Below are 13,075 nucleotides of genomic sequence, written 5' to 3'. Positions count from 1 at the left end.
TCAAAATGTATTGAGACTTAATTTGTGGCCTAACATATGGTCCATCCTGGAAAATGTCCCATGTGCACTTGAGAAGAATGTGTGTGCTCTTGTTGGGTAGAATGCTCTGTATGTGTCTGTTAGATCTAGTTGGTTTATTGTGTTGTTCAAGCCCTCTAATTCCTTACTTATTTTCTGTGTGGTTGTTTTACCCATTATTGTAAGTGGGGTATTGAAGTCTCCAACTATTATTGTAGAATTGTTTATTTCTCCTTTCAATTCTGTCAGTTTTGCTTCATATATTTTGATGATGTTATTAGGTATGTAAATGTTGTAAATGTTCTATCTCCTTGCTGTTTTAAACATTAATAATACATAATGTCCTTCTTGGTCTCTTGTAAACTTTTTGATTTAAAGCCTGTTTGCTATTGGTATAGCTGCCCTACTCTCTTTTGGTTACTATTTGCATGGAATATCTTTTTCCATCCTTTGACTTGCAATCTGTTTGTGTCTTTGGATCTAAAGTGAGTCTCTTGTAGATGGCACAGAGTTGGATCATTTTTTTAAAATCTATTTTGCCAATCTCTGTCTTCTGATTGGAGAGTTTAATCCATTTATATTTAAGGTAATTACTGGTAAGGAGAGACATTTGTCATTTTGTTATGTGTTTTCTAAATGCCTTATAGCTTTTTTTTTTCTTAGGAAGATGTGCCTTGCACTAACATCCATGCCAATCTTCCTCTATTTTTTAGTATGTGGGCCACCAGCACACATGGCTGCTAATAGAGTGGTATAAGTCCACATCTGGGAATTGAACCCAGGCCACCAAAGTGGAGTGCACTGAACTTAACCACTAGGCCACTGGGGCTGGCCCACTTTATAGCTCTTTGTCCTTCATTTGCTGAATTACTGTCTACTTTTGTGTTTAGTTGTTGGGGCTTTTTTCCCTTTTTTTTTTGGTGAGGAAGATTGGCCCTGAGCTAACATCTGTGACAATCTTCCTCTATTTTGTATGTGGGACACAGCCACGGCATGGCTTGATGAGTGTTATATAGGTCCACGCCTGGGATCCAAACCCATGAACTCTGGGCTGCTGAAGTGGAGTGCACAAACTTAACTACTATACCACCAGGCCGGCCCCTTTAGTTGATTTTTTTTATAGTGAAATGTTTTAATTATCTTCTCATTTCCTTTTGTGTATATTCTATAGCTCTTTTCTTCATGGTTACCCTGGGGATTACATTTAACATCCTAAAGTTACACTTTAATTTGAATTTATATCAGCTTAACTTCACTACAAAAACTCTGCTTTACAGCTCCATCTCCAACCCTTTGGGTTGTTGATGTCACAAAATTACATCTTGTACCATTGTGTGCCCCCAAACATAAACTCTTAATTCTTTTAAATGCATTGGTCTCCTAAATTATGTAGAAAATAAGATTTGGAGTTACAAACCAAAGTTAAAGTAATACTAGCTTTTACACTATTACTTTTTTTCTTTAAATATATAGTCTCTTAAATCACGTAGAAAACAAAAAGTGCAGTAACAAATCATTGTTACAATAACACCAGCTTTTATAGTTGCCCATATATTTACTTCTATTGGGATCTCTATTTCTCCATACGGCTTCACGTTTAGTGTCCTTTCATTTCACCCTGCAGGACTCCCTCAAGCATTTCTTGCAGGGCAGGTCTAGTGGTCACAGACTCCTTCGGCTTTTGTTTCTCTGGTAATGTCTTAATTTCTCCCTCATTTTTGAAGGACAGCTTTGCTGGATAACGGATTCTTGATTGATGTTTTTTTTCTTTTAGTACTTTAAATAGATCAGCCCACTGTCTTCCTGTCTCTACAGTTTCTGATGAGAAATTTGTTGATAATCTTATTGAGGATTGCTTATATGTGATGATTTGCTTCTCTTTTGCTGTTTTCAAGATTCTCTCTCTGTTTTTGTCTTTTGAAAGTTTGATTATAATGTGTCTCAGTGTGGGTCTCTTTGAGTTCATCTTAGAATTTGTGGAGTTTCTTGGATGTTTATATTCAACAAATTTGGGAAAATCTGAAGCCATTTCTTCAAATATTCTTTCTGCCCTTTTCTCTCTCCTCCTTCTGGGACTCCCACAATGCTTATCTTGGTCTGCTCTCTGCTTGAGCTGGGCTATCCATTTTCTTCTGCCCTCAGACATTAGCAGTCCTGGTTCTCAGGCCTTCAGGTTTGGACTGGAACTACACCACCAGTTTTCATGGCCTTCTGGCTTGTAGACAGCAAATCATGGGACTTCTCCACCTCTACAATCATGTGAGCTAATCCCTCATAATAAATCTCTCTCTATATATCATATTGGTTTTGTTTCTCTGGAGAACCCTGACTAACACAGGCACTTATTAAGGATCTAAGGTAGGTTATGAATGGGGTCAAGTCAGAGATCCAAAAGACAATCTCCCTTTCTGACATGAGCCTTCCATTCCCCCAGGACTTTTGAGGAGGCAGGAAGGAAATTAAATATATTTATATTGAATATATATTTCAATATATATTTATATTGAAATTTCAACCACAACACATGAAAGTCCTCACCTTCACTGGAGCTACAGTTCCATCTGAGATTTTTTTCTGGGTGCATAGGAACTCAGCTGCACATCTCTTGAGTTTTCAAGACTTTCCCCAAGTCAAGAAGAAAATGCAATGTTTGTGGGGGGCTAGGTTGGGGCCAGATATGCATCCTCTGAGGCAAGACAAAGCTGGTCACTGCTCTCAGATGACACCCCCCTGGCAACCATTGTTCTCCCTGAATGGGCCCTGTTTACCACCCCAGCCTACACCAAGCAGCAGCTCCTAGGTGAGGGCCCCCAGGGAAATGGAGAGGAAGTTATGAAATCAGCTTCCTGGGATTCTGACCTAGATCCAGGGCCATGGACAGTAACTGAGCCACATTTCTCTCCAAATAAAAAGTTTTATTGATATTTTCCCAGTTATAAATACAATACTTGTTTAATGTAAAACATGGAATGAATTACAAAAAAAAAATTACTCAAAATCACAATGGTCAGAGATAATCTTTGGTTAACATCTGGCAGACGTCTTGAATCAAAATGAGGGTGGATTGAAACCTGGCTTTATAGCAAGAGATAAAGTCACTCAAAAGCCCCCCAAGAAAGTCATTTGGGCAACAGAACTTACCACGTGTAGCAATCTCTGTGAGAGTTTAGGGAAGAAGTCAGTCTATCTCCACAAATTTACCATTTTCAGTTTCCTTGGGCAACTTCCAATTCCCACTTATCTCAGACGTGCTATCCTTTTCCCTAAAAATCTCCCCCCTCCTTGTCACCTTCTTTGTCATCCTTAATAATTAATGTCCTAAGTCTGTCTTTCCAGCCCCCGTCTCTGTCCCAGCATTCTTGGACTGCTCTGGATAAAAGATACACTTAGTCACTATCTAAGGAAAAATGATGGTAATAGAACATTATCACTGTTATAAGTCCAGGACTGCAGTGTCCACTTTTAAGAATAGCTCTCCAAAGAGCTACAAAGAGCTTACGCAATAAGAACCAGCTTTTATTTGGTGATGTTGTTGCTTTTATAAAGCTTTTTGCTCAGAATACAAGGGTTCTCTCATTCCTTTCCCTCTTCCTCCTTACTGATTCAGCTTTCCCCTCCTTCCTCTTAACTTCTTGATCCTTGTTATCCCCTTTATATGCTTCTGATGCTTCTCCTTGTAACCAAAGACTACTCTAAAAGAATTATCTTGAGAGTAATGAACATAAGGAGCCCCATGCGGGTGCATAGCCTCAGTGGGAAGTGGCTCCATCTGGGGCCTAGTGCTCTGGACTCATGGGTGGTACCGTGAAGCCTCCATGTCGACGTGCTCTCAATGCCAGTTGGGGCACTCTGGGGCAGAGCATAGCTGGGCTTGGGCCAAGGGCCCAAGGGTAGGAGGCTGACTGGTACCACTGTCTTCTTCAGAGGAAGAGAAACGTACTATCCATCTGCTCTGCCTCTGATGCAGAAGTGATGCTGTGGTTGGATATTTAGAGGACATTATCATGGATGAAGAGTTCCAGGTGTTACAGAGAAAAAGTACATGGACAAGTGCTACCACAAATTGGAAGAAATGAAGGATAATAAAATCACCTACATTGCCTATTTTTAATGAATATATTCCCTTGGCAGAAAAGTGTATGAAGGAACAGCTGCTGGAGGCTTCCTGAGTTTAACTTGGTGGTTTCCAAACATTACAGCTCCCAAAAGATGGCTGGTGACATACTTGACAGACTGCTCCCATGTATGGATTTTCTGTCTTTCAAAGACATGTTTCTGGACTACAGAGCAGAAAAAGGAGGTCCGGCACTGGGCTTAAGCAGTGGTTTGGTGGCTACTTCATTGTGCAAATCATCTTCCCAGGACACTTTGCAACACTAGCTCTCACCTTCAGCCAACAGGATTGTTGTGGACATCTTTAGCCCAATAGGTTGTTAGAGGCTTAGACTAATGAAGATAGAAGAGTAGGTGTTGGAAACACTGAATTTGTTTGTGGCTGTTCATTAATGTTCAGTATTGAGTCAAAAAGAAAATGAGAAGGTTTTATATTGTTAAGATGATAATACTCCCCAAACTGATATACAGATTTAATATAATCCCTTTCAAAATTCTAAAAGAAAACAATTTTGTTTCTTCTTCTAGTCTACTCACAATGCTTTACTTCTGACACCTGATATGCGAGGTTCCACACCAAACAATTTAACTCAATTCTGACACTATCTACCTGGAGTTAGCATCAGATCCCACGGGATAAGGGCTCAGTGCCACAAGTCTGCATCCCACACTTCAGATGCCAATTGCAAGTCTGGACCTCTGGTACTTCTGACCAACTGGCTATAAATTGGGGATTCCTACAACCTCTCTCCTCAGGTTCAATAATTCACTACATTGGCTCACATAACTCAGGGAAAGACTTACTTACATTTTCCAGTTTATTATCCAACAAAGGATACAGATGAATAGCCAGATGATGAGGTATATAGGGCAAGGTCTGGAAGGGTCCCAAGGACAGGAGCTTCTGTCTCTGTGGAGATGGGGTGAGCCACCATCCTGGCATGTGGATGTGTTCACCAACCCAGAAGCTCTCCAAACCCCCTACTTTAGGGATTTTTATGGAGGCTTCATCACATAGGCAGGATTAACTATTAACTCAATCTCTCCTCTCCCTGGAGGATAGAGAGGATGTGGGGCTGAAACTTCCAAGCTTCTAATCATGGTTTGGTCTTTCTGGTGACCAGCTCCCCTCCAGGAACCCACCCAGAGTCACCTCATTAGGACAAACGACAATTTGTGTTATTCAAGAGATTACAAGGGCTTGAGGAGCTCTGTGTCAGGAACCAGGGGCAGAGACCAATTTATATATTTCTTGTTATTTCACAATTCCAACTGCCTTTATCCCCCACTAAAGTCGATCCTAAAATTTATATGGAAATACAAGGGACCCAGAATTACCAAAACAATCTGGAAAAAAACCAACAACAAATAAAACAAAATTAGAAGACTCATACTTCCTGATTTCAAAACTTACTACAATGCTACAGTAATCAAGACAATGTGGTCTGGTATAAGGACAGACAGATAGATCAATGGATTTCATAATTTCTAAGACAACAAAATGGGTAAAGAATAGTCTTTTCAACAAATGGTGTTGGAACAACTGCATATCCACTTGCAAAATAATAAAGCTAGATCCCTACCTCACACCATATACAAAAAATTGACTCAAAGTAGATCAAAGAACTAAGTGTAAGAGCTAAAGGTGTAAACTGCTTGGAAGAAAACTTAAATGTAAATCTTCACGACCTTGGATCAGGCAATGGTGTCTTACATACGACACTGAAAACACAGGCAACAAAAGAAAAATAAATAAATTGGACTTCCTCAAAATTAAAAACCTGGGGCTGAAAAAAAGAGAAATAAAGGGGCTGGCCCAGTGGCCGAGTGGTTAAGTTCACGTACTCCGCTTCGGTGGCCCAGGGTTTCACCGGTTTGGATCCTGGGTGTGGACATGGCACCGCTCATCAGGCCATGCTGAGGCGGTGTCCTACATGCCACAACTAGAAGGACCCACAACTAAGAATATATGACTATGTACTGGGGGCACTTTGGGCAGAAAAAGGAAAAATAAAATCTTTTAAAAATTAAAAAGCTTTGTGCTTCAAAGGATGCTATGAAGACAGTGAAAAAGGCAACCCACAGAATGGGAGAAAATGTTTTCAAATTGTATGTTTGATAAGGGACCAGAATTCAGACTACATAAAGAACTCTTGCAATAAGATGACAACTTTGCTAAAGAATAGGCAAAGAATTTGAATAGATATTTGTCTAAAGAAGATATACAAATGGCTAACAAGCACATGAAAATACGCTCAACATCCTTAGTCATTAGGGAAATGCAAATCAAAACCGCAGTTAGACCCTACTTTATACCACTAGAATGGCCATGATAAAAAGATGGACAATAACATGGAAGATAAACAAACACAGGACAAAGAGAACAGTTCAGTGGTTACTAGGGGAAGGGGGCTGGGCGTGGGCACAGGGGGTGGTGGACACGTAAGAATGTACAACTGAAATTTCACAATGATGTAAACTATTATGAACTCAATAAGAAAAGAAAGATGGACAATAACAAGGATTGGTGAGGGTGTGGAGCTGTTGAAATCCTCACACATTGCTGGTGGGAATGTAAAATGGTATAGCTATTTAGGAAAACAGTTTGACAGTGCCTCAGCAAGTTAAACATAGAATTAGCATATGACTAAGCAATTCCACTGCTAGTATATACCTAAGAGAAAGGAAAATACATGTCCATACAAAAATGTGTACATGAATGTTCATAGCAGCATTATTCAAAATAGCCAAAAAGTGGAAGCAATCCAAACGTCCATCAATTGATAAACAGATAAATAAAATATGACATTCCATGCAATGGAATATTATTCAGCCATACAAAGGAATGAAGGGGCTGGCCAGGTGGCTGAGTGGTTAAGTTTGCACGCTCTGCTTCAGTGGCCTGGGGTTTGCAGGTTTGGATCCTGGGTGTGGACCTACACACTGCTCATCAAGCCATGCTGTGGTGGCGTCTCACATCAAAATAGAGGAGGATTGGCACAGATGTTAGCTCAAGGACAATCTTCCTCAAGGAAAAAGAGGAAGATTGGCAATAGATGTTAATTTAGGGCCAATCTTCCTCACCAGAAAAAAGAAAAAGAGGAATGAACTGCTTATACATGTTACAACATGTATGAACCTTGGAAACATTATGCTGAGTGAAAAAACCCAGACCCAAAAGGCCACATATTGTTTATATGAAATGTCCAGAAAGGCAACTCCATAGAGACAGAACGTCGATAACAGTGGCTAGGGATTTAGGAGAGGGGGAAGGGGAAAAATTGATAATCGATACAGAGTTTCTGTTCTGGGACTAGATATGGGTGATGGTTGCACAACTTTGTAAACATGCTAAAAAAAAAGCCCACTGAATTGTATACTTTAAAAGGGTGATTTTTATGATGTGCGAATCATATCTAAATTTTTAAAAAGGACTTAAGGTCCTGAAAAAAAAAAGATCTCCTGACTGTCCTGGGACTGCTGTTTCTCCTGAAACACGTCCTGGTCCTCAGTAACCCGAACTCTCCTCCCGGGGTCGACGCCTGTTGCAGGGGTTGCCGAGTCAGCTCTGTTGGACTTTCCACCTAGGGAGTCCCTGCCCCACAGACATGGTGACATGTCAACATCGAATTACTTAACGTCGCAAACCTTCTCTGTCCCAAGTACACAGACAGGATTTGCACAAACCTTCTGTGTGTTCACAGCTCTTTCACTTGGCCAAGAGTTTCGGTTTTTCAGCCCCAATGCCCCAGCTGAGTGGTGTTTCTCTTTGGGAGTGTTTACCTAGGGTGTTAAGCTGCCCCTTAAGTTTTCTGAAGCTCCTATTTTCTGCCCAAGATTCTGGGAAAAGCATGGCTAGTTTTGGCTGTGGGAATCAACTGAAAGAAACGGAATAGATTTGTGCATGTTTGGAAACCAGAGAAAGGATTTGATGGGAAAAATATGTTCATTTTTATAATTCCTGTTGTGTTTAGTTTTGCAGAGTCAATTTGCAAGCTTTCTCAGGCCCTACAATCTTGGTCCTGTAATGAGGCTACACTGCCTCCACGTGGTGTAGGCTGCCCAGGCACTTCATTCTGAACCAGGAGTCAACAAACTTGCCGTAAAGGGCCAGATGGTAAATATTTTAGACTTTGAGAGTCGTATGGTCTCAGTCACAATTAGTCAACCGCCCTTGTAGAGTGACAGTAGCCACAGATAATAGGTGAACAAACAGATGTGGCTGTGTGCCAGTAAAACTTTATTTTAAAAAGCAGGCTTGGGTCAGATTTGCCCTGCAGCCCCGTTTCTTGATCCCCCGTGTAAACTTGTGGTGCTCAACACAGTCACGCGTCGCTTAACGATGGGCTACATTCTGAGAAATGCCTCGTTAGGTGACGTTGTCCTTGTGTGAGCGTCATAGAACGTACTTACACAAACCTAGATGGTGCAGCCTTCCACACATCTCGGCTCTGTGGCACAGCCTATCGCTCGCAGTTACAAACCTGTGCCACTGTGCTGAATCCTTCAGGCAATTGTAACACAATGGTCAGTATTTGTGTATCTAAACAGAGAAAAGGTACAGTAAAAAGATAAAAAATGGTGCACCTGTATAGGCCACTTACCATGAATGGGGCTTGCAGGACGGGAAGTTGCTCTGGGTGAGCCAGTGGGTGGTGAGTGAACGTGAAGGCCTAGGACGTTACTGTAACTACTGTAGACTTTATAAAAGCTGTACACTTAGGCTACAGTAAATTTATATAAAAAATATTTTTTCTTCAATAATAAATAAACCTTAGCTTACTGTAACTTTTTACTTTATAAAAATTTTGACTCTTGTAACAATGAAGCGGGGTACCTGAGGGTTACTGAACTGGCGGGAGGCACGGCCTGGGGACAGGTGGGCGCTCGCCTGGCTCCACCCAGGGGCCATGAGCAGCTGCGGCAGTGGAAGAGGCTCGCTGCTTAGTCTCTTCACAGCAGGCTGGACACTGGGCTGGAGCTGGAAGAGATGTGTCCTTGGGTCAGAAATTTCCGGGCCTAGTGGGAGGGCTGTGCCAGGACTGACCCTGGGTGGAATACTCTTTCAAAGTCTGCTTTTGAAAGCCCTGCAAATAGTAAGCTAGCTACCCCTTGACTGGTCTAAATTAACAGAGGTCCAACAAGGCCCTGAGGACAATCCCTCTGCCTTTTTGTCCCAGAGGCTACGGGACTGCCTCGGGGGATCTATTTGGACGGAGCCCAGGGCAGTAAAGTGATTCTTAATACCTATCATATCTCAAAGTGCTCCAGACATCCATAGGATACTCCAAAAGTTGGCTATAGGCCCTGACGCTAATTTTGCACAGCTAGTAGAGGCTGCCTTTAGGGTGTTCAATACCCAGGATGTAACTGAGGATGAAAAAGAAGACAGGAAGATGAAAAGGCAAGCTGTGCTGCTAGCTGTGGCCCTCCATCCTACTCAAGGTAACCTGAGGGAAAGGAAGATGCCATGGGTGAGTGACCCTGGCCCCCACCGAGGGACCACAAGGCCACCAACAAAGTTGAGGGCTAATCAATGTGCATACTGCCAGCAGGAAGGGCATTGGCGGTGGGACTGTCTGAACTGTCCCCAGAGAAGGAGGGGATCAAACAGGACTGGGTCATGCCAGCTTCCCTTGACTGCAGATGAGATGTGATGGGCAGTGGGGGTTCCGTGATTGGCTCCAGGAGCCCCAGGTGACCTTGGCAGTAGGAGGAGAGCATGTTGAATTTTTGTTGAACACTGGAGCCACCTTTTTGGTGTTGAACACCCAAAAGGGAAACCTTTCTAAAGGAAAGTGTGACATAAAAGAGGTATCAGGAAAAGGAGAGACTGCAAGATTTCTGGAGTCCTTGGCCTGTGAAATAGGATAAAAAGTGCTGAAGCATTCTTTTCAGTATGTACCAGAATTCCCTCTTCCCTGTGTAGGGAGGGACACGCTACCTAAGTTAGGGGCCTCAATAAGCTGAGAACAAGACCAAATAGAGATCCCAGTGATGTGGATTAGGGCTGCCCCAGGGAGAGAAGCCCACGGTGTCCTGCCTACATGCTGATCAATACGACCCGACGGATTTCATGGTGTGGATTAGGGCTGCCCCAGGGAGAGAAGCCCAGGGCATCCTGGCCTACATGCTGATCTATATGACCAGATTCATATCTAGTTATACGACCACACAATAACCAGACCCCATCTGCACCAAAACCATTTAATGACTTTTTACATCATCTTTTCTTTGTCTAGTAAAAATAAGTCACGTACCCATGCTTTATAAATTTAGCCCTAACCCTCAACATGTGGCAGCTCTTCACTGTCCATGGGTCCTGGCCCCATGCTATTCCATACTATTCTCTGAATAAAAGAGCACTACTGCCAGACCTTGAGAGTCCAAGAAATCCTTCTGTCGACTCCTCGACTCACCGAGCCTGCATCACAAGTTCCTGAAAGTTGGGGAGTTGAGCTCGTGGCCCTATTGCAATATATGCCAGTACCTGAAAAGGAAGAGATTCCCCTAAATATATTAAGCCAAATTAAGTCGGAAGTATGGGCACAAGGACAGGTGGGACAAGCAGCTGGTGCCATGCCAGTAAAGGTAAAATTGAAGCAGAGAGATCACTGGCCCCAGGTAAAACAATACGCCTTGAAGCCAGAAGCTGTAAGAGGAATCTTTCCTGTAATCAATAGACTTTTAGAATAGGGATTGATCAGGCCACGGAGAGTCCCATGGAACACTCCCATTTTACCCATTAAAAAGCTGGAAACAGAGGAATATAGATTTGTTCAAGACTTTAGGGCTTCAGTGCTATACAGTGCTAGATTTAAAAGATGCTCTTGGATGCTCATACCCCCCCATCACCGCCCCCCCCCCCACCAGGTGATGTCTGATCACCTTGCTGATTAAGGAATCCTGATAGGTTGGTGTGATGTTGTGATTTATAATAAGAAATACTTTCATTTCATTTCTAGCACAGAGCTCCTAAAATCCTTGTAATTTCCGATATAAGAGCCATGGGGTATCTTTTATATTCAGTTCCTGAAATAACTCCAGAGCAATAAAGGTGAAATGGGTATCTTTTGTTATTCATAACAAGCTCATTTCAAGCACACCTGAATTTATGTTAATGGAGTGACTTTTGGAAAGTCCCTAAGGGTGGAGACTGGTTGCCAGGGGAACCGATTGTGTGACTGGAGGGCTGGCACTTTGCCCCACTGGGAGGTGTGGGGAGAAGGACCAAAGATTGAGTTCAATATGTTCAATAGGTGCAGAGAGCTTCTGGTTCATGAACACGTTGAAAATTCGGAGAGTGGCATGCCCAGAGGGAGCCTGGGAGTTCCATGTCCCTTCACCACATCTCTTGCTGTAAGCATCTCTTCCATCTAGCTGTTAAGTAAAATGTTTTCCAAGGGACGGGGTTGTGGGAACCTCTGGTCTGTGGCAAGTTGCCAGAAGCACAGGTGACAACCTGGACTTGCAATTGGCATCCAAAAATGGAGGCGAAGTGGAATCTGATGCTATCTCCAGGTAGACAGTGTCAGAATTGAATTAAATATGTTGAAACTTTTTTGCCAGTAAGGGATATAAAGTGTCTAAAAGGTAGGCACAAATGTCTGAGACTGTAAAGTATTTGTAGTTTATCATTTCAAAAGGGCAACACAGCCTTCCTCAAGAGAGAGAGATGGTAAAAACTCTAGGCAGCTATGAGGATTCCTGGGGATGGCTGGCTTTTGCTACATTTGGATCCCTAACTTGGGTTGATTGCTAAGCCTCTGTATGATAAACTACAGAGGCCAGAAATGGACCCCTTTGAGCGGGAAGCTATGTGACCAAGTTTTCAATAAGCTTAAAAACCTCTGGCCTCACCAGACCTGAGCAAAGGATTTGAAATGTACATCTTGGTAGATCATTCTCAGGCACAGACTCTCACTGTCGGTCCAGAGTGACTGCGGAGCTGCATTCCTCTCCTGATAACCCAGGACGTATCAAGAGCCTTGGGGATCACTTGGAAACGCCACGCCTCATGGCAGCCCCAGTCAACGGGAAGGGCTGAGAAGATGAACGAGGAAACTGATTTAACCTGGGACAAGGTGCTGCCCTCTGCCCTGTTGAGGATCCATGTAGCTCCTGAAGTAGGCTCCAATTTAGCCCCCTTGAAATGATGTATGGGAGACCATTCTCACCTTCACCAATGGGGGGAGATCATATACAACAGAAGGAAATAGCGATCAGGCAGCACTTAAATTTTTTTTTGTTTTTGAAGGTAAGCAGTTTGAGGAGTGTTTTTTTAAATTATTATTTTTATTTCTTCTTCTTCTTTTTCTTCTTCTCCCCAAATCCCCCCAGTACATAGTTGTATATTCTAGTTGTGGCATGTGGGATGCTGCCTCAGCATGGCCTGACGAGTGGTGCCATGTCTGCATCCAGGATCCGAACTGGTGAAACCCCGGGCTGCTGAAGTGGAGCACGCAAACTTAACCACTTGGCCACGGGGCCGGCCCCAGCACTTAAAAATTTTAAATGAATTTCTAACTTCTGTCCATGAGTCTGCCTCTCACAGGTCCCTGTTCCCATTGGACGTTCCACTCCACGATGTCAAGGCAGGTGACCAGGTTCTCCTTAAGTCTTGGAGGGAGCGTGGACCAGAGGGTCAACTAACCCCCACGTGGACGGGGTCTTATGAAGTCCTCCCAACTGCCCATCCATCAGTCAAACTGGCCAGAGTCAAGCTGTGGACTCATCACACCTGGGTGAGTCCTGGCCCCCACCCACAACCAGAGCACCTCGGAAACTGCAGAGAAAAAGAAAACTGGTCTTGTGAGCCGCTGAAAAACCTCAAGCTGCTGTTCCGGGTTAAGACAGCTGACACTAAACAGTCAGATGAATAAAATGAATCAGGTTGTTGCATTTTGGGTTCTGGAAATTTGGGTTAATCAAATATGCAACAAGG

The sequence above is a fragment of the Equus asinus genome, chromosome 30 (assembly GCF_041296235.1).
Source record: "Equus asinus isolate D_3611 breed Donkey chromosome 30, EquAss-T2T_v2, whole genome shotgun sequence".
Classification (NCBI taxonomy): Eukaryota; Metazoa; Chordata; class Mammalia; order Perissodactyla; family Equidae; genus Equus; species Equus asinus.
This window is presented reverse-complemented; position numbering follows the sequence as displayed.